This window comes from Salarias fasciatus, chromosome 5 (genome assembly GCF_902148845.1).
Source record: "Salarias fasciatus chromosome 5, fSalaFa1.1, whole genome shotgun sequence".
NCBI lineage: Eukaryota > Metazoa > Chordata > Actinopteri > Blenniiformes > Blenniidae > Salarias > Salarias fasciatus.
In genome coordinates, this window is record NC_043749.1 from 33,039,436 (window position 1) to 33,062,542 (window position 23,107).

The 23,107-nt window shown below is 45.7% G+C and overlaps 1 protein-coding gene and 3 long non-coding RNA genes across 4 annotated transcripts in view; 2 read left to right on the forward strand and 2 right to left on the reverse strand.

The window, feature by feature from the left end:
• Window positions 1-12,454, reverse strand: part of LOC115388735 (uncharacterized) — a 32,456-nt gene extending 20,002 nt beyond the window's left edge. Inside the window, exons 1-2 of the long non-coding RNA XR_003931498.1 lie at window positions 12,334-12,454; window positions 12,193-12,254 (exon numbers count right to left, since the gene is read on the reverse strand). This is a non-coding gene — a long non-coding RNA (uncharacterized LOC115388735). The remainder of the gene's footprint in view (window positions 1-12,192; window positions 12,255-12,333) is intronic.
• LOC115388518 (heparan sulfate 2-O-sulfotransferase 1-like) overlaps window positions 1-23,107 on the reverse strand; it is a gene marked incomplete at its 5' end in the record, with an annotated part of 183,075 nt that overhangs the window by 57,501 nt on the left and 102,467 nt on the right. The window lies entirely within an intron of this gene.
• Window positions 3,173-3,963, forward strand: LOC115388748 (uncharacterized). The gene is made up of 3 exons (XR_003931510.1): window positions 3,173-3,249; window positions 3,358-3,684; window positions 3,865-3,963. It is a non-coding gene; the product is annotated as an uncharacterized LOC115388748 (long non-coding RNA).
• Window positions 9,003-9,559, forward strand: LOC115388739 (uncharacterized). The gene is made up of 3 exons (XR_003931502.1): window positions 9,003-9,053; window positions 9,130-9,265; window positions 9,341-9,559. It is a non-coding gene; the product is annotated as an uncharacterized LOC115388739 (long non-coding RNA).

A 23,107-nucleotide genomic window follows, 5' to 3' on the forward strand; every position in this document is an offset into this window, starting at 1 on the left:
TTATTGCAACACGTTCTCCATTGGTTGTCCACACACACACACGCACACACGCTCACGCACACACACACACACACACACACCACACACACACACACACACACACACACACACACACACACACACACACACACACACACACACACACACACACACAAAGCAGCACATTGTGCTTTCTTCTGACCAAATATGAGAAATGTAGAAATGCTTTCGGGTGACTGGGAGACTTCCCTCTTTCCATGTGGAGAATAAACACAGCTCTCCCCCGGTCTCAGATCAGCGTGACTTGTGGTCTGGTGGCGCCCCCTTGTGGGAAAAGGGAAGACGTGTGAATTGATTGAAACTCACACAGTCCAAACTGTACAAAAGAGGATTGTTGTTAATGTAACAGATGATCAATGATCCACCTCAATATCTGAGGCCCTTACACCAACTTTGAAAACACCATGTTGTTTGTAGGTCACTTCAAATGCCATTTGAATTTCAGAGCAACATCAGAAAGTTGGTCAAACAGTGCTGTGGAGAAGTGATTTTGGCATTGAAGGGAATGAAATGCTTGACAGACACAGACAAAAGAAGAGTGGAGGTGGTGTGGCGTTGTTCACTCACACCACTGTGGAGTTTCAGGTGCTGGAACACATGTGAAGCATAGATTACAATGGATTTCTGATGTACCCTCTTCTTAACCGTCCCTTTTTACCGTCTGGAGTAATAGTCTAGTGGTAGAGCGTACGCCTCTCACCCGAGAGCTCGTGGGTTCACGTCCCGGCTCTGTTGTGTTGTTTTTTTCACTCATCGAAAATCTGGAAATAACTAAAACATTCTTCAAGTCAGCTTCATCAAGAAAGCACAACACTTATTTTAAGTCAATATTTCTTACACCACAACGTTTCTTTGCTTGTTACAAGCAAATGTTCCCACATTTTGGACTATTTTTTTCGAGCTTTAAATGGGGCTGTATCATGCAAAATTCACTTTTTCTATGTTTTAACCTTGTTATATAGTTATGTACTCACCAAAAACCCCCCCAAAGCGTTTTTTCTTTTTCCTTCATGCCTGCCTGTTTGAGCTTTGCTCGTTGCTGTGCTGCTCAGAGAGGCAGCCCCTCCCCTACCCGTGAAAACGCTCTGTTTCCCATGTTGACGTGGCACGGAGAAGATGGCTCCCCTGAGCCCCCCTCCCGCAGGCCCTCGGTCATCATTTGTAACTGGGATTACGGATGAAAGCAACAATCAAGCAAGAGCAAGGGTCTGCGCTTGGTGAGTTTCTAACAGGAAAAGACGTTTTCGTGTGTCTTTGGGTGAAGAGAAGCTCGAGCAAAAGAGCTAAAGCTAGCCAGCGTTTTTGTTTTGAAGTGCTGATTGGTTGAAGTATTGTAGCCAAGTAAATTTAGCTTGCAGGCAAAAAATGCAATTTGTGTTCTGTTTTTTCAATGTTTCTGTTTTTCATTGCTGATTGGATGGATGATGAAACCTGTAGGTATTGTAAAAACTGTTGGCTCCTGATGCCGAACTTCTGGACCAGAAGCGGGAATGGGACCAGGGTGTTATTGTTGAAGATGTGTTTGAGGCGAGTGATCCCTTTATCTGTCCAGGAGCTTCAGTGTAATGGTTGTTTATTGCTGGTGAAGTCCGGGTTGTGCCAGATGGGGGTGAAGAGTGAGGGTGCCAGAGTGGAGTCAGTGATGCTGTGTAATTTCCACCAGGCTGTCAGAGCCGATGATATTGTGGGGTTTTTGAAACAGGGGTGTTTTTTGATAGACTGAGTGAGAAATGGTAAATCTGCTCAATGTATTTCATTACTAACTGTCTGTTCTATGTCTAACCAAGTGTTGTCTGACTGAGTGGGGTGGGTCCATTTGTAGATATACTGAAGCTGATTTGCTCGTGAATACTGGTGAAAATGTGGTGCATTGAGTCCGCCTAATGTTTTTGTTTTCTGAAGTGTGGTCAGTTTTATTCTTGGGGGTTTATTTTTCCAATACAATTTATTGATGGATGAATCAAGAGAGTGAAACCAGATGTGAGGTGGGTGAGTGGGGATCACTGAAAGGAGATAGTTAATTTTGGGGAGGATTGTCATCTTTATTGTTGCTATTCTGCCTAATAGTGATAGTGGTATGTTCATCCATCGTTGGAAATCATCGTTTATTGTTTTGAGTAATGGAGTGAAATTTAAAGTCATCAACTCTGACAGCCTGGGAGAAATATGGATTCCTAAGTAAGTGATGTGACTTACCAGCACCACGCCAGAAAACATGTCAGCGAGGTAATGTAGCAGCAGCACGGTGTTGTCCGGCTCATTTCAATGGATGATGTTTTTAGCTGTTCTCTCTCCCTCTCTCATCAGGCCTCCAGCTCTTCTGTGTCCTCCAGCACCCCTGCAAGTGCCACGACAAGCAGAGCACAGTCACCTGCCCGCAGTCCCAGGACATTTATTCAGACGGTCTCTCCTCTGTCTCTTCCTCCCTCACCTGTGGCAAAGCGGCCCTCTGCCACCTCCATCCCACCAGCGACTGAGAGAGCGCTGAGGAAGTTTTCACTCCAGTTATTTTCTTTCCATTAATGTTTTACAAAACTTCAAGTAATAATGGCATCCTCATTATTTTGTCTTTACATTGCTGTCTTGAAACAATGAGGAAGCATCAGCCTCATCCTCAGCTCCTCCAATCCCACTGTCCTCTGCTACGACCTCTGCGTGTGTCCCATCTGCTCCACCTCCGACTGCTCCACCTCCGACTGCTCCCTCTGAGCTCTCCACATCCGACCCTGTTCACGCTCCAGCAGGAGAAGCACAGACAGCTCCAGGTTCTGAGCTTTACTGGCTGCCAGCGGAGATGAAAAAAAAGATACCAGCTCAGGATCAGAGATGGATTTCAGCCGCCATCTGGAAAAACCAGCGACTGCGAGTAGACCTGGAGTTGTGGTCCGCACCACCAGAGCCTGCTCTTATTTACCATCAGGCTCCTACTCCAGAGCGGTTTTTCACCCACAAGCTCCTCCTGTGGATGCCGCATCACTTGTGGAAAGTGAGGCTGCACTGCCCTGTGTGCAGAAAGCAGCTCACAGGTGCTGGTGTCCACAAGAGAGCGCGCAAAGTCTTGGATATTGACAGTTATTACATTTTAATCACAGAGACTCTGAGATGCAAGTCAGCTGGGTGCAAAACAAATGACATCTCCTCCAGCAAGACCATCCTTGACCAGCTGGATATGGCTCACAGGCTGGAGTTCAGGCTGATCCTGACGCAGAAGTGAGTAAACCAGATTGATAAATGTTTGGAATCAAAGCAGATTGATCACTAGCTGTGTTTATTAATTCTGTGTGTCTCTTTTGTTTATCTTTCTCTTTCTCTTAACAGATTTGCATGTGACATCCGTGTCATTAGGTTTTTGAGGGAGAGGACGCTGGGAAACAGCCCCACACGTTTGGTTAAACAGCTGAAAGAAAACCACAGCGAGGAGTGGCTGAAGCGCCTCTGCCGATATCTTGGGGCATGCTCTGACTTTGCAGCTCGGCCCAGCTTGCTCCCCGTCACATTCCAGGAGCCTCTGAGCCAGTAGCAGTACCAAGTCACCGCTGGATGTTGGCTCTGTATGGGCCAGACATTTTGAGCAGGCTGGACCACATTAAAACCACAATAACGTCCACATTTGGCACCATCCTGAAAATGGACTCCACCAAAAAGGTAGATCACTTCGATGGACATCCTTCGATATGAAATTATTATTTTCAGTCATATATGACAACACTAAATCACAACCTGAACTCTGAATGCTGTGGTTTTTATGAAGATGAAATGTGATACTAATGTGCTTCGTCCCATCTGAAATCACAACACTGTATGTGGGCTTTTGTGTCATTATAGATCACCAAAAAACTGTCTGGCGTTGCCAGAGGGACTGGTCTGTGGCTCTCATCAGTGAGTAATGAGGTGGGCCAAATCCTCATCAGTGTCTTGACTGCTCAGGAGGGTCCTGGGCTCCACATGATGGCTGCTGGGCTCATCCGGCGCTACAGTGATGCTGGAGTGGCTCCTCCTCACTCCTCTATGTTGACACTGACTGCTGCACGCAGCAAGGAGAACAGACAAAGCTGAAAGAGAGCTTTGGTGGGTGGCCAGATGTGCTTGTAAAACTTGACATCTACCACTTCGTGCGGCGGCTGGCGTCTGGATGCACAAATGAGGCACATCCCCTGTACCCCACCTTCATGGCCAAGCTGTCCTGCTGCATCTTTGAGTGGGACAGCGGTGATGTTTCCTTGCTGCGGAGGGCCAAGAGGGAGCAGCTGAGGAGAGAAGGTGTTCCTCACTGATAAATTGGTGGACCAGCAGATCACCAAAGAGGACCTGGCCCTGCACTGCAGAAGACGGACAAGAGGAGAGCCACAGACCATCATCATGATTGAGGGGCTGCTTAACGAGCTGATGGGTGTGAAGGGCAGAGACCTTCTTGGTGTGCCTCTCTTAGACCAGGAGAGGATGCAGAACATTTGGAGAGTCCAGAAAAGGCACATAAAATGCATTCAGGACCAACCAGGTGTGCTCCTGTACACCCAGACTGGAAGTACCACCACCAAGGAGGGCATCATTCTCCCAAAATACCGATGTGCCAGGGGGTCGTCGTCACTGGAATCTTTCCACTGTCGTCTACAGAGGTTCATTCCAGGTTTGTATTAATCCCTTATTCATCAGCAAGGTAAATGTGATAAGCTTTACATTATTGCAATGGAGACACAGCATCTGTATTGCAAACTCAAATAAATAAATCAATCAATCAATCAATCAATCAATCAATCAACTGCTTACAGTGTTTATTTGTTTTAATGTATTTTTAGGAACGAGTGCCAACAGTGTGAATTTCCAGCTGTACCTCCTGGATGGCCTCAACAGACGGAACCAGGACAGAGAAGCTGCCTCTCTGGCAGTCCAGACCTCGTCACTGCGAAGCTGCTCAGGTGACCTTGTTCCCTGTGTCAACACCTACAGTACCAAGGTGCTTGGAAGGAAACTCGTCCCTTCTTTCCAACCTCCGTCTGTGTACACGGGTGAGTTCAGAATTTCCCCTCAAGTGCCCTTAAATACATAAAGAACAACATGATTAATTAGTTGCCATTGTTTTTTTATCAATTTTCTTTTCTACTTTCTATCCCAGGAGAGCTGATAGGTATCGATTACCTGTTCAGGCAGACAGGAAGGGCCATGCAGAACACAGAGCCTGACACCGAGGAGACCGACCAGCTGCTGGAGGACATTGGCACAGAGGGGGAGTTTGAAGACGAAGGCTTTGAAGATGCAGACGTAGACCCCACCGTAGGATCCTTGGACACCACAAGCCCATCTTCTCAGCCACCACCAACCATCACCTCCCCAGTCTGTGTTGTGGAAAGCCCCACCTTTCCCCAACCTCCTGCATCTGATCCCATCTCGTCTGCCCCATGCCTCCCTGCTCCCACCCACCTTCCAGCTGCTCTGCTGACCTCTACAGTTGCTGTGAGTATTGGTGATAGTCTTATCTGGAACACCTGCTATTTATGATATTCTAAAATGACTTTTAACGTGTTTTATTTTTGCTTGAGTATAAAGTTTTATTTGTGTTACAATCTTTTTCAGACTGTGGATTTGAGTACCACCAGCTCAGACTCTGCTCCTCTCCCTCCCACTGTCACCACTGCTGTTGCCACAGATCCACCTGCTGCTCTCTCTCTCTGCTCCACCTGCTGCTCTCTCTCTCTGCTCCACCTGCTGCTCTCTCTCTCTGCTCCACCTGCTGCTCTCTCTCTCTGCTCCACCTGCTGCTCTCTCTCTCTGCTCCACCTGCTGCTCTCTCTCTCTGCTCCATCTGCAAAGAGCCGGGCACACTCTCACAGACAGGTGGGATGTTCTTGTTCATCCTTGGATACCATATTTTTTTTATTACAACGGTCTATTACTAATGGTCATCTTATCTTCTGTAACAGTCCACTGGTGCATCATGTTCCACCTCCAGCAAAGCCTCTGCTGCTCCTCTTCCCACCACCATCACCACCTCTGTCTCCACTGCTTCAGCTGATGTTCCTTGCAGGCCACCAGCTATGAGCCCAGCAGCACCTGAACAGGAGGTAATATCAGGTTATATTGCACTTAAATGTTATGTTTTTGCTTGTAGTAGGATTGTTTTTAATTGTTCATTTACTGTTACATTGTCAGGCTGAGGATGAGCATCATATTCCAGGGATGGACCGAGTGAACAGCCTGGCAGAGTACTTGGTGGCACTGCGGACTGAAAATGCACAGACCCTTTCTAATCAGCAGGCCAGCACCATCATTGCTCTGTGGCAAAATTTACTGCCACATGATCAGCAGCGTGTGGCCTACGCCGCTCGGCACCAAGTGCGCCTGACCACCGGGCGGTATAAACAACCCAGGTCCAAAGCAGAATTTACACCAGGGGTGGAGAGCAGGACCCGCTGTGTCCTCGGTTCCTCGGGATCTCCTGCCCAGTGGCCAGACTGTTGTCGCCTGGTGGAATCAGTCTTCATAAAGCTCTGCAACATTCACACGAGCCCTCAAAAAAGGATGGACATGCTCTCACGAGGTTTACATTTGATTCTCAGGGACGACAACAGAATTAGGCAGCTGGTCCTTGGGAAAGGCATGTAATGCAGGATACCACCATTCAGCTGTATGCAGTCAACCAAACAACTCTGACGCAGGGGCACAATAAAAGACTAAAGCGACAGGACTGCAGAATTTTGCTGCAGGGGGTCAATCTGCCTGCCCCAATTCCTGTAGCTTCCACGCCTCTGCTACCACCTCAGGTACGAGCCACTGCTGCACCAATACATCCTGGTCCAAAACTTTTGTACAACTTCCCCGAAAGCACAGGAGGGCAGGCTGTACTCAAGAGAAGACACCCTGCATCGCCATCTGTGAGTGCTCCACCAGCAGTTCGCCCAAGGCTGTCTGCTCAGAGGCAGATCTTTCCCAGGCAGGCAGCAGCACCACCACCACAACAACCACAACCACTTCCACCACAACTACCACAGCCTATGTTGATCCCTGTACCTGTTGTTTTCAATCCCACACTTTCCACAAGCCCCTCTATATTCCGGGCTCCACCAGTCCATATGCCGGGACCAATTGCACCTGCTGGCCCTCTTCCTCCTCCTCCCCCCACTCGCAGGGCTTACAAACGGACGGTTGAAAAAAACAAATGTGGCCAGTGTCACCAGCCCCGCACCAAGGAAAGTGGGCACAGCCAGTACTATGGTCATGTGTCCTGCCCACAGAATGCTGGTGTGCCACTTGACCAGTGGATGCAAGAGATGCGGCAGAAGAGGACCAAGGAGTGATGGAGTCTGGGACTCTGAATGTTGTAAATAGTTTGATGTGTTCTTAGCACGGCTATTCAGTTATTATTAATCCTTTTTTTTATAGTGTTGTATATAATTGTGTGGAAATGCTTTGGTGTGCATAGTTAGCTCTTTGTGTCATACTCAAATAATATGTTTGTATTTTTCAATAAATCTGGCCTTTATTTTTGCAGCAGTGCTTTTGGTTTGTTATTCACATAAATATCTGTTTAGTAAAGTAAAACAGACAGACCTTTTTGCAATTGTGGCGCGGAGCGGTATTGTAATTTATCAATCTCACTATTAACTAAAAAACCAACAACGCCACTCCAGGAATTGCACCTAGAGAATTAAAGCCAAAGCACACAGATTCATAACCTTACTGAGAGGCGGAGACCAGTTGGTTAAGTTTGGACAGGTTTTATTTACAAGAAGAAATGTAATTAAAACAATTCTTTATTACAACAGTATTTTTAAAATAAGGCCAAGAATTGCTAAAATAGTGAAGCAAGTTTTCTTATTTCTCTTGCTCTCACCCACACGCACATGCACACACACAAACACACTTACAGTGAAAAAGGGGACGAGGAGCTGGGGCTTAACCGTGACTGGGGAGGGGGAGAACCAGAGGGGGTAGAAACCTTAAACTCAGGGAAAACACAAAAACTCAACACAGCAAACCAAAAAAAGGAAGTGCACCACAAACTAAACGGAGACGACCACCACCAGGGGAATCCACCACCACCACCACTTGACTCCACCACCAGCTCCTAGAACAGAACAAAACAAATATTACAATTTATAAAAAAAATGAATTTCAGTTTTCCCACGCAAGCAAGCACTCAAATAAAATGTAAGATTTCCCACAAATCCCCCTCTTGGCCAAAAACAGATTTTAGGACCACAAAATTAACATTCCTGCAAAACATACATTTCTGCATGGTCTGCAAGCATGTCTCCAAGTACATAATAAATAAGTACATCAATTAATGAATAAATAAAGCAATGTTCAGACAAGCAACAGTTTAAAACAAAATGGTGAGATGAGTGTTGATACTCAACTGCCTCGGTGGAAAACTGACTTCCCACAGTCCTCTCTTCAGGTTAGGAGGCCGGTGTGTCCTCTCCTCCAGGTATGGAGCTCTTCAACCTAGAGAGGCGAGTGTGACAGATGTGATACCACTTGGCTGCTTTCTCCTTCAGTCAGACAGCATGGGTCGTCCGGGCTGTCACTTGGAACGGTCCGTCCCAACATGCCTCTGTCCACCCCCTGTTGGGTCAGCGCAGGTCCCCAAATCCTAGATTCACGTCCTACTCCAGGTGTTCATTGCCATCAGGACCAACCTCCTGGTCCTGGAAATGGTCTCCCGGTCTCTGGTTCCAACAGGGTTAGGAAGGATAGTTAAACTGAAACACACACGCAGGCGTGTGAGCGTGGCTCTTTTCTCAGCTTTCTTTGAAGGAAATTAGTTTCTTGTGTTTATCAGTTGTGTGTGTGTGTGTGTGTGTGTGTGTGTGTGTGTGTGTGTGTGTGTGTGTGTGTGCGTGCGTGCGTGCGTGCGTGCGTGCGTGCGTGCGTGCGTGCGTGTGTGTGAAGCTGCAGAAGGAGCTGAAGAACCTGTGTGTGGAGGAGGGCCAGCTGAAGCGAGCTCTGGACATGAAGCTGAACATCCGGCGGCAGAAGAAGGAGGTGAAGGAGCAGCACGTGAAGGAGGTGCTCGGGTACGGGCCTGCGCTCCTCCGCGCCGCACGCCGTCCACCGCGCTCACGCCCCCGCTGACCCGAGCCGCTCTTTCAGCCAGTGCACCCACATCCACCAGAGGCGCGAGGAGATGGCCGACAAGATCCAGAAGATCTCCGGCCAGACGCAGCAGCTGAGGGCCGAGATCAAGAGCCTGAGGGACGTCTGCGGCGAGGAGACGGAGAAAGCCCAGGTACCGGCGGCCTCCCGCAGCAGCGGCAGGCCACTTCCTGTTCCCACGCTGACGCCTTCCTCCTGTCCCCTCCAGGCCATCTACAACACCCTGTCCGCCGCCGTGGACAAGCTCCACCAGCGCATCCAGGCTCACTCCAGAGACCTGAAGCTCGCCGCCGCCAAGATGTCTGCAAACATCTGAGCCTGTTTACTGTTCTCATATCTTCTCACTTTCACAGCCTGATCAGACCAGGGGGGTTCCACAGTCTGACAGCTCATCTGTTTAATGCTGTTTTGTCTTCTGTTTAATGATTCATAAAGACAAACCAAGTCAACCATGTGTTTGGAAAAATTCTTTATCACTTGTCTTCATATTTTTCTCATGAAAAGTTTGACCACATGCCGACTCTTCTGTTTTCCTGATCAGCCCCGCCTCTTTGGACTTCAATCTAGAAACACATTTCCACTCTGATTTCACTGTAAAGCTGATGCTGCTGCATGACGACGAAGAGAAAAGAACTGAGGCTGGTTCTTCAGCCGATCCCCGAGCTGACGGGGTCAGAGGTCGTCCTCCTTCGGCCCTAGCCTCCTCTGTTATACAGGCGCTCAGCTCCACAGCTGCTCAGAGAATGCTAGGTAGCTATGCTAAGCGACCCCCGATGGACAATAAATGCATAACTTGGACGACATCCGGCCAAATGTCCAGGTAAGAGGCGATTGTTTTTTTTATTTACCGCAGTTTGAAAAAGCGATCTTGCTGTTGGCTGTTCTGTGGCATTTTGTGGCGGATTCTGTGGTTTTAGAGGGCTTTGAGTGCTATGGTTGTAATCAGCGGAGTCTCAGCTCTCATATGAGAGGCTGTTTGTGTGAATTGTATCAGGTTAAATTGCGCTATTATCAATATTTCGGCAAGTGGGTTGACACGGTCACGAATATAGTTCATAATTCATTTAGTTCGTGTTTGAGCTGTGTTTGGGGTGTGTAATAATGGCTGAAATGTTCGGTTAGCCCAGGTTTTGCTGTTTAATTTGAGGATAAGCATCATGACATTCTGTCAGAAATAATGCATATTATTAGACAATCTCTGAAATGTTTGCTGTCAGGCCCCCAATTGGGGGGCGCTCGGGCTTAAGGGGTTTTAAAGGGGATATTTCTGTGTACATTTAGGTTGAAGCATTAGCAAGTGCAGTATTGAGCTTTTTGTGAGTTGGGACTGTCTGTTTTCTCCCTTGAATCCATGTTTGGAGCTGAGCAGAAGAGTGAAAAGACTGTAGAAGCAGTTTGAAAGTTCCTTCACTCGTCTGGACTTGATGTGAAAATATGAAGCAATGAATGATCTGTGGCTGTAGAGGGCAGCAGTACGCTTCGATGAGAAGAAGAAGAAGAAGAAGAAGAAGCGGACACAGGACAGAGCATCAGGGTGAAGCGACAATCGGCTGTGATGAGGTTTTTTTGAAATGGTCTTGGATGTAAATTGTGTGAAAATGAGTGTAAAAGAGGTGAGGCTGTGATTTGTGAGAATGCAGCAGTTGTACATGCGTGTATAAAGAGCGTGAGTGAAGGTGGTTGAATGTGTTTAGTTTTGAAAAGTAAAAACCTAACTAAGCTATTGGGCGATCTGGCAAGTAACTAGCTAGCTAAGTGATGGCCATCTGGCATCTGTCCCCCCCAGAAACAGACACTGGGACGACCATGGTGCTTCAGGCACATATTGAGAAGCGGGTCCCTGTGGGACTCGAACCCTGGTTGCTCGCTGTTTCCAGCTCACAGGCGCGGTGACACTTTAACGTAGCCACGCGCACAGGGCGGTTATACAGGCGACGAATGTCCTGTTTAAAGCTGACGTCATCATCTGTGAGCGACGCAGCCAGCCTGCTGGGATGGACGCTGTTAAGTCTGGCCACTAGGGGGCGACGCGACTCTGTGTGCACAACCTCATCTCACCCTGCCCTTCACCTGAAAGGAAACTGACAAAAACTGTTTTGTTTTGTTTTTTCATCTCCTCTTCAGGTACACACGCTCCGCTCGCACCGCCAGCTCTGTGTTAGCTCGCAGCAAAATGTTGCACAAACATATTTCACCACTAAAAATTAAAACACCAAGTCAACCTTCATTTATTTGCCACAAAGCAAAAGCTACATCTGGATGTGTGGATGTCTCTTTGTCACGCCACATTTCCAAAAATATCATCAAGGAATTCAATAAAATACCATATGATTATATTTGGAGAAGAAAAAAATATTCTTCTGAGTCAAGGAAACGTGAAAGAGTGATTTATACTGAATTCTGCCATATCTTTCATTTCTTACATTTTTTCTTTGTCAAACATTTGGAGTCCTTTCAATAAAGATATTTATCAAAGAACTAAGATGGGCTGAAGTTAAACTGCCCACGGTAAAAACACTGCTTTGGCAGCTCAAGCAAACATTAGAAAATGAGCTGAAAACATGTCAACAATTCAACTCCTCGTCGTCTGGTCTGAGATCAGATTTTCACTCCCTACCAGTCCTACCTGGACCCCTGCTGGGGATGATGATGGTTGATGGAGAAGAGCTTCCATGTGTGTTTCTGGCTCTGACCGTCACCATGTGCTCCTCCCCGGGGTTCAGGCTCAGAGTCACACTCTCACTGCTGTTTGCCACTTCGCTCCTGATCTGCCGCTCTTCCTCTCTGCTTTTAGTCCAGGTCACTTCGTAGTCCAGGATCTCTCCTTGGCTCTGATTGGCCAGCAGCTTCTGCACACAAAACACACTTCACCACTCAGAACTCAGTCTGAGATTCAGATCTTGACACTAAAACTGTAATACTGCAGTAACAAAATAACTTTTTTCTATTTCTCCTGTTATGAATTGAAGTCTGTAAAACCACACTTCTTTTCCAGACTATTATCATTGTATAAATCTGACCATTAAAAACATGAAGGTGTGTGAGTGTCATGTGACTCACTTTCCACATAACCAGTGTGTGGTTTTCCTTCATCTGCATCCACACATTCAGAGCCTCTGGAACTGTGGGACCAACAGATCATCACTTCCTGTTAAACTCTCGTTGACGTAAAGCACTCCTGTCTCTCTGTGCAGCACTCACCATCACCTCTGGTGTGAAAGACCAAGTCTCTGCTCCAGTCCCCCCACCTCCAGAAGTGCTGAGCTGTTCCACATCGTACCCTCACACTGTACCTCCAGTGAGGGATCAGCTCCTTTAAAACCGCAACCTTAAGGCCCATTCCAACGCTTTCAACCTTGAGACACAATGCAGAAAATCATAAAGATATTCAGGTTCAAACAGGAGCTTCACAGAGGAGCCTTCCATCATCCACTCACTGTTTCAGCGTGATTGATGAGTGTTTGGCATGTTATATTGAGGTCTTTGTACTGCTCCACAGTCCAGGTCCATGTCAAGCTGGCGTTCCTGGAGTTCACAGCTGAAGCTGTCAGAGCGTCTGGAGCGAACATGTGGACTGAAGAACAGACCGAATCCGTCATACTCACAGCCGATATAAGTACAAGCTCCGTAGGAAGTGGTGTTTGTTTGGCACTTGACGTCGACGCAGACCTCTGACGGCTGCTTCAGCAGCAGAGTCAGGCCGTACGTCTGATGGCTGATCTCAGAGGAGTTCATCTCAGCTCCTCCGTAGCCGCTCAGATACATTTGGTCAAAACTCTGAGCCGCCGGCACCACGCAGCAAAATGTGGCCTTGCTTCCCGCCTGAAGCACTCGGTCCCGAGGGAAGACGCGCTTCCTCTTCAGGGCTCTAGTTCCTGCAGGGAAACAACATGATGACGTGAGATCAGCTGTTCTTCTGTGGTCTCAGCTCTGAAGCCCTCCCTCCTGAAACATCTGGACCTGAGTAACAACAAGCTGCAGGATTCAGGAGCTGAGCAGCTGTGTGGTTTTCTGGAGAGTCCACTCTGTAGTCTGCAGACTCTGAGGTGAGGGTGGGGTATTAGGGATGGCTTGATACCACCTTTTCATGTCTTCATGTCCCATGCCGGTAGCATGAAATTGAGTATTAGCCAATTCCAATACCAATCTGATACTGATACCAATCCAGTACTGATACCAGTCCAACCTCCTTTAGTGATCAATAATGGTAGCCTTCATCATAATTTTCTGAATACAGACATCTAAAAATCGCACATTCACCATGCAACAAATATTCTGCTCTCCTGAAGGACGAAATAAAATAGCTGACAAAATAACTGAAGTAATGCAATACTGCCATGTTGGGGTTTTTTTTAAAATCAAGACTCCAGATTTAACAGCTTTTGATGTTGGTAAAAAAAAAAACAGAATGCAACAATGGTTGTATTAATTCCGGATGACTGCCAAAAGGAGATGCTGAAAGCTCTGAATGTTCCCTTCACACATGTGAAGTTCTAGTATGTGTACCCACAACGTCACTGGTGACCTTGTGCATGACCCTAGAAAGGTTATAAGCTCCAGTGTCACCTCAGGTTCGGTTCCTACAGAATCACCTTGACTGATCATGAAGATTCTGAGTGACAGAGTGCTCTGGCGGTCATCCGGGATTCATAGAACCATAGTTACATTAGTAACTTTCATTCTATTTGACACGTTCTGAAAGCCAGAAGGCGGTGCTGAAATCCCTGAATGTCTACAGTACACTACAGTAAACTAAATCTGAGCTGCAGTGAAGCTGTGAGTCTAAATTGAAAATGTAAAAAGTGACACATTCCGTAAGCTTCATGTTTGACTCAATGAAAGTAGTTCAAAGCAGATTGTTTGGTGCTGAGTTCCTGTCATTATACACACCTGTTCTCACAACCAAATTCTGGAAAAATTACATTCACAGTGGTTCTTCCAACGTTTGCCCGCATCCTTCCATCAGCCTCGGCCATCATGAGGCCGTGATGCACAGCATGATCCACAAGTGGAGCCCTAATTTCACCAGGGATGTACTGACAATCTCCTTCCTCTGTTTGGTCCTCTTCCCCATCCTCAGCCCTTTTCCATGCGGCTGACCTTCCATTTCTGTGTCAGTGTTGGAGAAATGATCCACACTGTCCTGCTTGGGTCTGACACGCTTGTCAAGTGAAGGTTGATGGGATTCAGCTGAGTGACAATGGAAAAGTGACTTGTTACAACTGATAAGAAAATGCTTCTCACACCTGATCAATGAAGCTGAAGTTCACCTGAGAATAGCTTGATTTAAGAGACACTCAGGAAAAACATTCAAAATGTCAGATTTGCTTGACCGATTTTGACTAGTACATTTTCTAGCATGTAACAACTCAAGCAATGAAATGACTGTTAGTTTTATAGAGAATGACTCCAGCATTCCCAAGTATAGTTCATTTTGACTGACATGAGCAAATGACCACATTAAATGCCAGAGTTGTATGAAAAGCATGTGATGCATGTCCTGAAGTATCTGATTTGTCAGAATGACAAACTGCGACTACGATTTGTGTAAATGGCTGAATGTTGTGGAGATTGAACTGTTGTGCAAAAGTGAAATGTGATGTGATAAAGGCACCAGAGTGACTGAGAAAAACTAAACACAGGGCAAATTCTGAGACTCGAATCCCACCTGGCCTCCAGCAGCTCCGAGTGCATAGTCAAGGCTAACCATGAATGGGATGGTTCAAGTGTCAAGTAGTACCTAAACCATGGAAGGATCAATGAAGTACTTTCAAGGTCACAAACCCATTTGACAGAAACCTCATTCTGAAGCCTTGGGTCCAACTGGCTTGATAAAGTTTGGATCCATTGGCCAAATCAGACAACAGCAGCTTTAACATGCATTTGGAGTTCTGCAGCTCAGTAGTTTTTTTTCACCCATTTAAGTCATTCATGTAACCAGTAAACTAAGGCCCAATCCCATTTCTCCTTCTAGCCCTACCCCTTTGAAACGGAGTGCTAAGGGGTAGTGGATCAGTATGTATGCTAATGCGGGAACCGAACTCACTACCGTACAGTCCCAGGCCTGTGTTACAAAGCAGAGCATCACAAAAACATAAAGTAAGAAGAAAACAACAACAACAACAACAACAACAAACAAACAAACAAAAAAAGAAAGAAAAGGAGGATAAGTCCTTATCTTAAGACTCCTTTGGCCAAGCTATGGACAATAAGCCAGATCGCAACTTCTGTGCAGAGGAACAGTCCAAACAGTTCAAGAAAGGGTCCCATGTCCTATAAAATTCATATGACTTGTTCTTTAGTAGAGTGGAGAAAGTGTGTGTGTGTGTGTGTGTGTGTGTGTGTGTGTGTGTGTGTGTGTGTGTGTGTGTGTGTGTGTGTGTGCCTGTGCCTGTGTCCGTGCGCGCGCACCTGTCTGTCTGTCAATCTGTCATTTTCCAGCATCCTTGTATTCCCACAGCTGAGCAGCCACACTTAGAGGAGGAGGAGACTGGAGACTGACTGTGAAGCAGCTTTGTCTGGAACTCCAGCTACTAAGGTGTATGTCAGGTTCAGAGGTCATTCATGAACATGTTACTTGAAGTTGTTGTGTAACTCTCTCCTACTTGAGTGAATTTACTGTAAAACAAAAAAAATTTAAAAATAGATTGTCCTATTGTGTATGATATTTACATGTGAATACATAGAAAAGCCCAGACCTAAACATAGAAAATCTCAGTTAAAAAAATCAATGAAAATATGAGACACACGATGTTTTTCAGGAGCTTTTCCAGAGCCAGAGCCTTCCCGGTAAGCAGTGCAACAACTTTCATCAAGTTGGCGGATGACACCACGGTGGTGGGTCTCATCTCTGGAGGAGATGAGACTGCTTACAGGATGGAGGTGGAGCGACTGTCAGACTGGTGCACCATCAACAACCTCACCCTCAACACCTCCAAGACAAAGGAACTGCTCGTCGACTTCAGGAGGTGTAAACCAGACATACAGCCCATCACACTCAGCGGGGACAGGCTGGAGATAGTGAAAGACTTCAGGTTCCTGGGCACATACATCAGCCAAGACCTGACTTGGACTGCAAACTCCACATCCATTCTGAAGAAGGCACAGCAGAGACTCTACTTCCTGAGGATTGTCAGGAAGAATAACTTGAGAACTGAGCTCCTGGTGTCCTTCTACCGCTGCCTGGTGGAGTCGGAACGCAGCCATGGCGTCTGCTTGTGGTTCTCTCGCTGTACAGTGGCGGAGAGGAAGCAGCTCCAGAGGATTATTAGCACCGCCCAGAGGCTGACTGGCTGCCCTCTTCCATCTCTGGAGGAGATCTATCAGACCCGCTGCCTCAGGAGAGCCCGCAGCATCATCGGGGATTCCTCACACCCCAGCCACCACCTCTTCCAACTCCTACCCTCGGGGAGGCGTTTCAGGGCAATAAAGACAAAAACACACAGACTCAAAAACAGCTTCTATCCTACAGCTGTCATTGCTCTGAATACTGCACCATAACCAGTCCCTGAACAAGAACAACATGTGACCACCAACTGCGTCATATATTTATATTTATATTGCAAGACACGCAAACTTTTAGTCTATTTATTTTATACCGTTTCTGCACTATTTTTGTCTTGCACTATTTTGTCCTTTTGTCTGTTTTGTTTGTCTGCACTGCCCACGACAGCTGCTGTTCTCAATTTCATTGCATTCTTCTGAACAATGACAATAAAGGAATTCTGATTCTCATTCTGAACATGATGTGAGCGAGCGACCTGGCTGTCTTCAGCATGTCCAACCATCTTGTTGGGAGAGTTTCAGCACGGCTGATAATTTAGCTGAGGTGGATAAGTCTTGATTTCTACTTGAAGACTTTTAAGGATTCAGCACCTGTGGAAGCACCATTTGTAGTTGTGTAAATGAAATGATTGAACAAGTTTGGAGCACTTCTAAAAGCAAAACTTGCACCTGTGTATTGTGAGTTGTGTACCTGCAGATGTTTTTTTCTCTTCAGAAATCATTCAATTGCAGGTGTCCAAGTTCTCCAAGTGTCAGATTCAAAAAAGTTGCATGCAAAAGCTCCTCTCCTCTGATTGGCTTTTTCTCCACTGACTGAAGGTACAGATGGTTTTTCAACAAATACGTCAGTGCAGCTCTGTGATGTGTGACTTGAAGATGAAGGAAGGAGAGTCTGTGAGTCTTGGCCAAGAACTTGAAATTGATGCAGACGAACAAATGTTTTTCACCTCATTTATTGCAACACGTTCTCCATTGGTTGTCCACACACACACACACACACACACACACACACACACACACACACACACACAAAGCAGCACATTGTGCTTTCTTCTGACCAAATATGAGAAATGTAGAAATGCTTTCAGGTGACTGGGAGACTTCCCTCTTTCCATGTGGAGAATAAACACAGCTCTCCCCCGGTCTCAGATCAGCGTGACTTGTGGTCTGGTGGCGCCCCCTTGTGGGAAAAGGGAAGACGTGTGAATTGACTGAAACTCAGACAGTCCAAACTGTACAAATGAGGATTGTTGTTAATGTAACAGATGATCAATGATCCACCTCATTATCTGAGGCCCTTACACCAACTTTGAAAACACCATGTTGTTTGTCGGTCACTGCAAATGCCATTTGAATTTCAGAGCAACATCAGAAAGTTGGTCAAACAGTGCTGTGGAGAAGTGATTTTGGCATTGAAGGGGATGAAATGCTTGACAGACACAGACAAAAGAAGAGTGGAGGTGGTGTGGCGTTGTTCACTCACACCACTGTGGAGTTTCAGGTGCTGGAACACATGTGAAGCATAGATTACAATGGATTTCTGATGTACCCTCTTCTTAACCGTCCCTCTTTACCGTCTGGAGTAATAGTCTAGTGGTAGAGCGTACGCCTCTCACCCGAGAGCTCGTGGGTTCGCGTCCCGGCTCTGTCGTGTTGTTTTTTTCACTCATTGAAATTCTGGAATTAACTAAAATTAATTAACTAAAACTCACCAAAAACACCCCCAAAGCGTTTTTTCTTTTTCCTTCATGCCTGCCTGTTTGAGCTTTGCTCGTTGCTGTGCTGCTCAGAGAGGCAGCCCCTCCCCTACCCGTGAAAACGCTCTGTTTCCCATGTGGACGTGGCACGGAGAAGATGGCTCCCCTGAGCCCCCCTCCCGCAGGCCCTCGGTCATCATTTGTAACTGGGATTACGGATGAAAGCAACAATGAAGCAAGAGCAAGAGTCTGAAGGGTCTGCGCTTGGTGAGTTTCTAACAGGAAAAGACGTTTTCGTGTGTCTTTGGGTGAAGAGAAGCTCGAGCAAAAGAGCTAAAGCTAGCCAGCGTTTTTTGTTTTGAACGAGCAAAGCTCAAACAGGCAGGCATGAAGGAAAAAGAAAAAACGCTTTGGGGGTGTTTTTGGTGAGTTTTAGTTAATCAATTTTAGTTAATTCCAGAATTTCAATGAGTGAAAAAAACAACACGACAGAGCCGGGACGCGAACCCACGAGCTCTCGGGTGAGAGGCGTACGCTCTACCACTAGACTATTACTCCAGACGGTAAAAAGGGACGGTTAAGAAGAGGGTACATCAGAAATCCATTGTAATCTATGCTTCACATGTGTTCCAGCACCTGAAACTCCACAGTGGTGTGAGTGAACAACGCCACACCACCTCCACTCTTCTTTTGTCTGTGTCTGTCAAGCATTTCATCCCCTTCAATGCCAAAATCACTTCTCCACAGCACTGTTTGACCAACTTTCTGATGTTGCTCTGAAATTCAAATGGCATTTGCAGTGACCGACAAACAACATGGTGTTTTCAAAGTTGGTGTAAGGGCCTCAGATAATGAGGTGGATCATTGATCATCTGTTACATTAACAACAATCCTCATTTGTACAGTTTGGACTGTCTGAGTTTCAGTCAATTCACACGTCTTCCCTTTTCCCACAAGGGGGCGCCACAAGACCACAAGTCACGCTGATCTGAGACCGGGGGAGAGCTGTGTTTATTCTCCACATGGAAAGAGGGAAGTCTCCCAGTCACCCGAAAGCATTTCTACATTTCTCATATTTGGTCAGAAGAAAGCACAATGTGCTGCTTTGTGTGTGTGTGTGTGTGTGTGTGTGTGTGTGTGTGTGTGTGTGTGTGTGTGTGTGTGTGTGTATGTGGACAACCAATGGAGAACGTGTTGCAATAAATGAGGTGAAAAACATTTGTTCGTCTGCATCAATTTCAAGTTCTTGGCCAAGACTCACAGACTCTCCTTCCTTCATCTTCAAGTCACACATCACAGAGCTGCACTGACGTATTTGTTGAAAAACCATCTGTACCTTCAGTCAGTGGAGAAAAAGCCAATCAGAGGAGAGGAGCTTTTGCATGCAACTTTTTTGAATCTGACACTTGGAGAACTTGGACACCTGCAATTGAATGATTTCTGAAGAGAAAAAAACATCTGCAGGTACACAACTCACAATACACAGGTGCAAGTTTTGCTTTTAGAAGTGCTCCAAACTTGTTCAATCATTTCATTTACACAACTACAAATGGTGCTTCCACAGGTGCTAAATCCTTAAAAGTCTTCAAGTAGAAATCAAGACTTATCCACCTCAGCTAAATTGTCAGCCGTGCTGAAACTCTCCCAACAAGATGCTTGGACATGCTGAAGACAGCCAGGTCGCTCGCTCACATCATGTTCAGAATGAGAATCAGAATTCCTTTATTGTCATTGTTCAGAAGAATGCAATGAAATTGAGAACAGCAGCTGTCGTGGGCAGTGCAGACAAACAAAACAGACAAAAGGACAAAATAGTGCAAGACAAAAATAGTGCAGAAACGGTATAAAATAAATAGACTAAAAGTTTGCGTGTCTTGCAATATAAATATAAATATATGACGCAGTTGGTGGTCACATGTTGTTCTTGTTCAGGGACTGGTTATGGTGCAGTATTCAGGGCAATGACAGCTGTAGGATAGAAGCTGTTTTTGAGTCTGTGTGTTTTTGTCTTTATTGCCCTGAAACGCCTCCCCGAGGGTAGGAGTTGGAAGAGGTGGTGGCTGGGGTGTGAGGAATCCCCGATGCTGCTGCGGGCTCTCCTGAGGCAGCGGGTCTGATAGATCTCCTCCAGAGATGGAAGAGGGCAGCCAGTCAGCCTCTGGGCGGTGCTAATAATCCTCTGGAGCTGCTTCCTCTCCGCCACTGTACAGCTGGAGAACCACAAGCAGACGCCATGGCTGAGTACCGACTCCACCAGGCAGCGGTAGAAGGACACCAGGAGCTCAGTTCTTAAGTTATTCTTCCTGACAATCCTCAGGAAGTAGAGTCTCTGCTGTGCCTTCTTCAGAATGGATGTGGAGTTTGCAGTCCAAGTCAGGTCTTGGCTGATGTATGTGCCCAGGAACCTGAAGTCTTTCACTATCTCCAGCCTGTCCCCGCTGAGTGTGATGGGCTGTATGTCTGGTTTACACCTCCTGAAGTCGACGAGCAGTTCCTTTGTCTTGGAGGTGTTGAGGGTGAGGTTGTTGATGGTGCACCAGTCTGACAGTCGCTCCACCTCCATCCTGTAAGCAGTCTCATCTCCTCCAGAGATGAGACCCACCACCGTGGTGTCATCCGCCAACTTGATGAAAGTTGTTGCACTGCTTACCGGGAAGGCTCTGGCTCTGGAAAAGCTCCTGAAAAACATAGTGTGTCACATATTTTCATTGATTTTTTTTTATAGAGATTTTTTTTATGTTTAGGTCTGGGCTTTTCTATGTATTCACATGTAAATATCATACACAATAGGACAATCTATTTTTAAATGTTTTTTTTTTTTACAGTAAATTAACTCAAGTAGGAGATAATTACACAACAACTTCAAGTAACATGTTCATGAATGACCTCTGAACCTGACATACACCTTAGTAGCTGGAGTTCCAGACAAAGCTGCTTCACAGTCAGTCTCCAGTCTCCTCCTCCTCTAAGTGTGGCTGCTCAGCTGTGGGAATACAAGGATGCTGGAAAATGACAGATTGACAGACAGGTGCGCACGCATGGACACGGGCACAGGCACGCGCGCACGCACACACACAGAAACACACACACACACACACACACACACACACACTTTCTCCACTCTACTAAAGAACAAGCCATATGAATTTTATAGGACATGGGACCCTTTCTTGAACTGTTTGGACTGTTCCTCTGCACAGAAGTTGCGATCTGGCTTATTGTCCATAGCTTGGCCAAAGGAATCTCAAGATAAGGACTTATTCTCCTTTTCTTTCTTTATTTGTTTGTTTGTTTGTTGTTGTTGTTGTTGTTTTCTTCTTACTTTGTTTTTGTGATGCTCTGCTTTGTACAAAATGTTCAATAAAAATTTAAAAAAAGATCAAGAAATATTCCTGCAGTATTAAATAAACTACATTCCCTTTCTCAAAATCTGAGGCTGTGACTCAGTGAATAAGCAACAAATAAGTTCCTCAAAGGTTCAACAACTGCATTAATGATGTAAATAACTTTATAAGCATCAAATTCAAGTTCTATTCAACTTCATGAGCATTAATAATTCAGTCTAATATATCTTGGCTGCTTGGCAGTTGTTTGTTGACTCTGCTGTGTTGAACCATCAGTTTAAACTTCTCCTCTGTTGTTTGCTCACTTGTCCAGCGTTCCAGCCCCTTCGTTCCAGATGGTCACCTTCCTCCATTGTTCATCATATCACTGCAGAACTCTCCATTTGCTTCCTGCTCACTGGTACTTTGGCTCCATCTAGCGGCGCTGATGTGTAACAACAATCTGGTCCTCGATGACAGTGAGACCCCATTTTGGAGAATTCAATTTTTGGAAAAAAACAATGCCTACATCCTTCTGCTCCACAGTTTAGTAGGTGGAAAGAAAATATGCAGAAAATTGTAACATATGAAAAATTATTGGCTAGAGTGAATAATGACATGGATAAGTTTGTTGAATCCTGGGCTCAGATTTTTGAAACATCTTAACCATTTTAGACACGGTGAATTAAAGTAGAGTACTCATTTTGTATGTTAGTTTGGCCACATTTTGTATTGTTCATTGCTGTCTGTTTTTGTTTGTCTATTTCTGAGTTGTGAAAAAAATAAAAACTTGAATTACAAAACAATACAGTCCAGAGCTGACCAATAACTGATGACCAAAATGGCAAAATATGTGGGCAGGCCCACAAACAATGGAAGAAGATGCCAACATCAGAATGACATTTGTTACACATTTCAAAAAGTGAAGAATACATTTTGTGCCTCCTCTCAGGAGAAATAAAAAGCCAATGCAGAATTTTGAATTGTCTTTCCCAGATGGAATTAGAAACAAGAGCTTTGAAAGGCCGGTTACATAATTCGTCTCAGGATTCATATATTTCTTGCTCGTAAATCACATGAAATGTTATGTCTGTTGTGAGTTTTCCTACAATAATCGTACAATAAAACAATAAAAAAACATTTTATGAGTAACCTTATTGTCTTCAGCATATTTTTATTTTCACAAAATGACATTTGAAAAATCGGGGTCGTCTTATAATCAGCGTTGTCCGATACGGTGCTCTCACTCAAGACTTTGGAACTTGTAAAACATATTTGGAAGGCTAAATTGAAGAAGTGTGTGTGAGTGTGTGTGTGTGTGTGTGTGTGTGTGCGTGCCTGTGTGTGCGTGTGTGTGTGTGTGTGTGTAACCTTCAGTGACTCTAAATTGTCTCTGTCAATCACCAATATATTTTATGTGAAAGGCTTTAAGTCTCACAAATCTCATTGTGTAAAAACAGGTGGAGACACATTTGTGGATATGAGTTGCTTTTGTTTGACGCTCATTTCCAAATAAAATGTCACTACACCATCACTCAAGGCAACTTGTTAGAAACTGTTTCTTCCAGCTGCGCAATATCGCTAAGCTCAGACCCATGGTGTCAAAGAACGAGCTTGAAATGATCCTTCATGCGTTCATATCCTCGCGGCTGGACGACTGCAGCAGCCTGT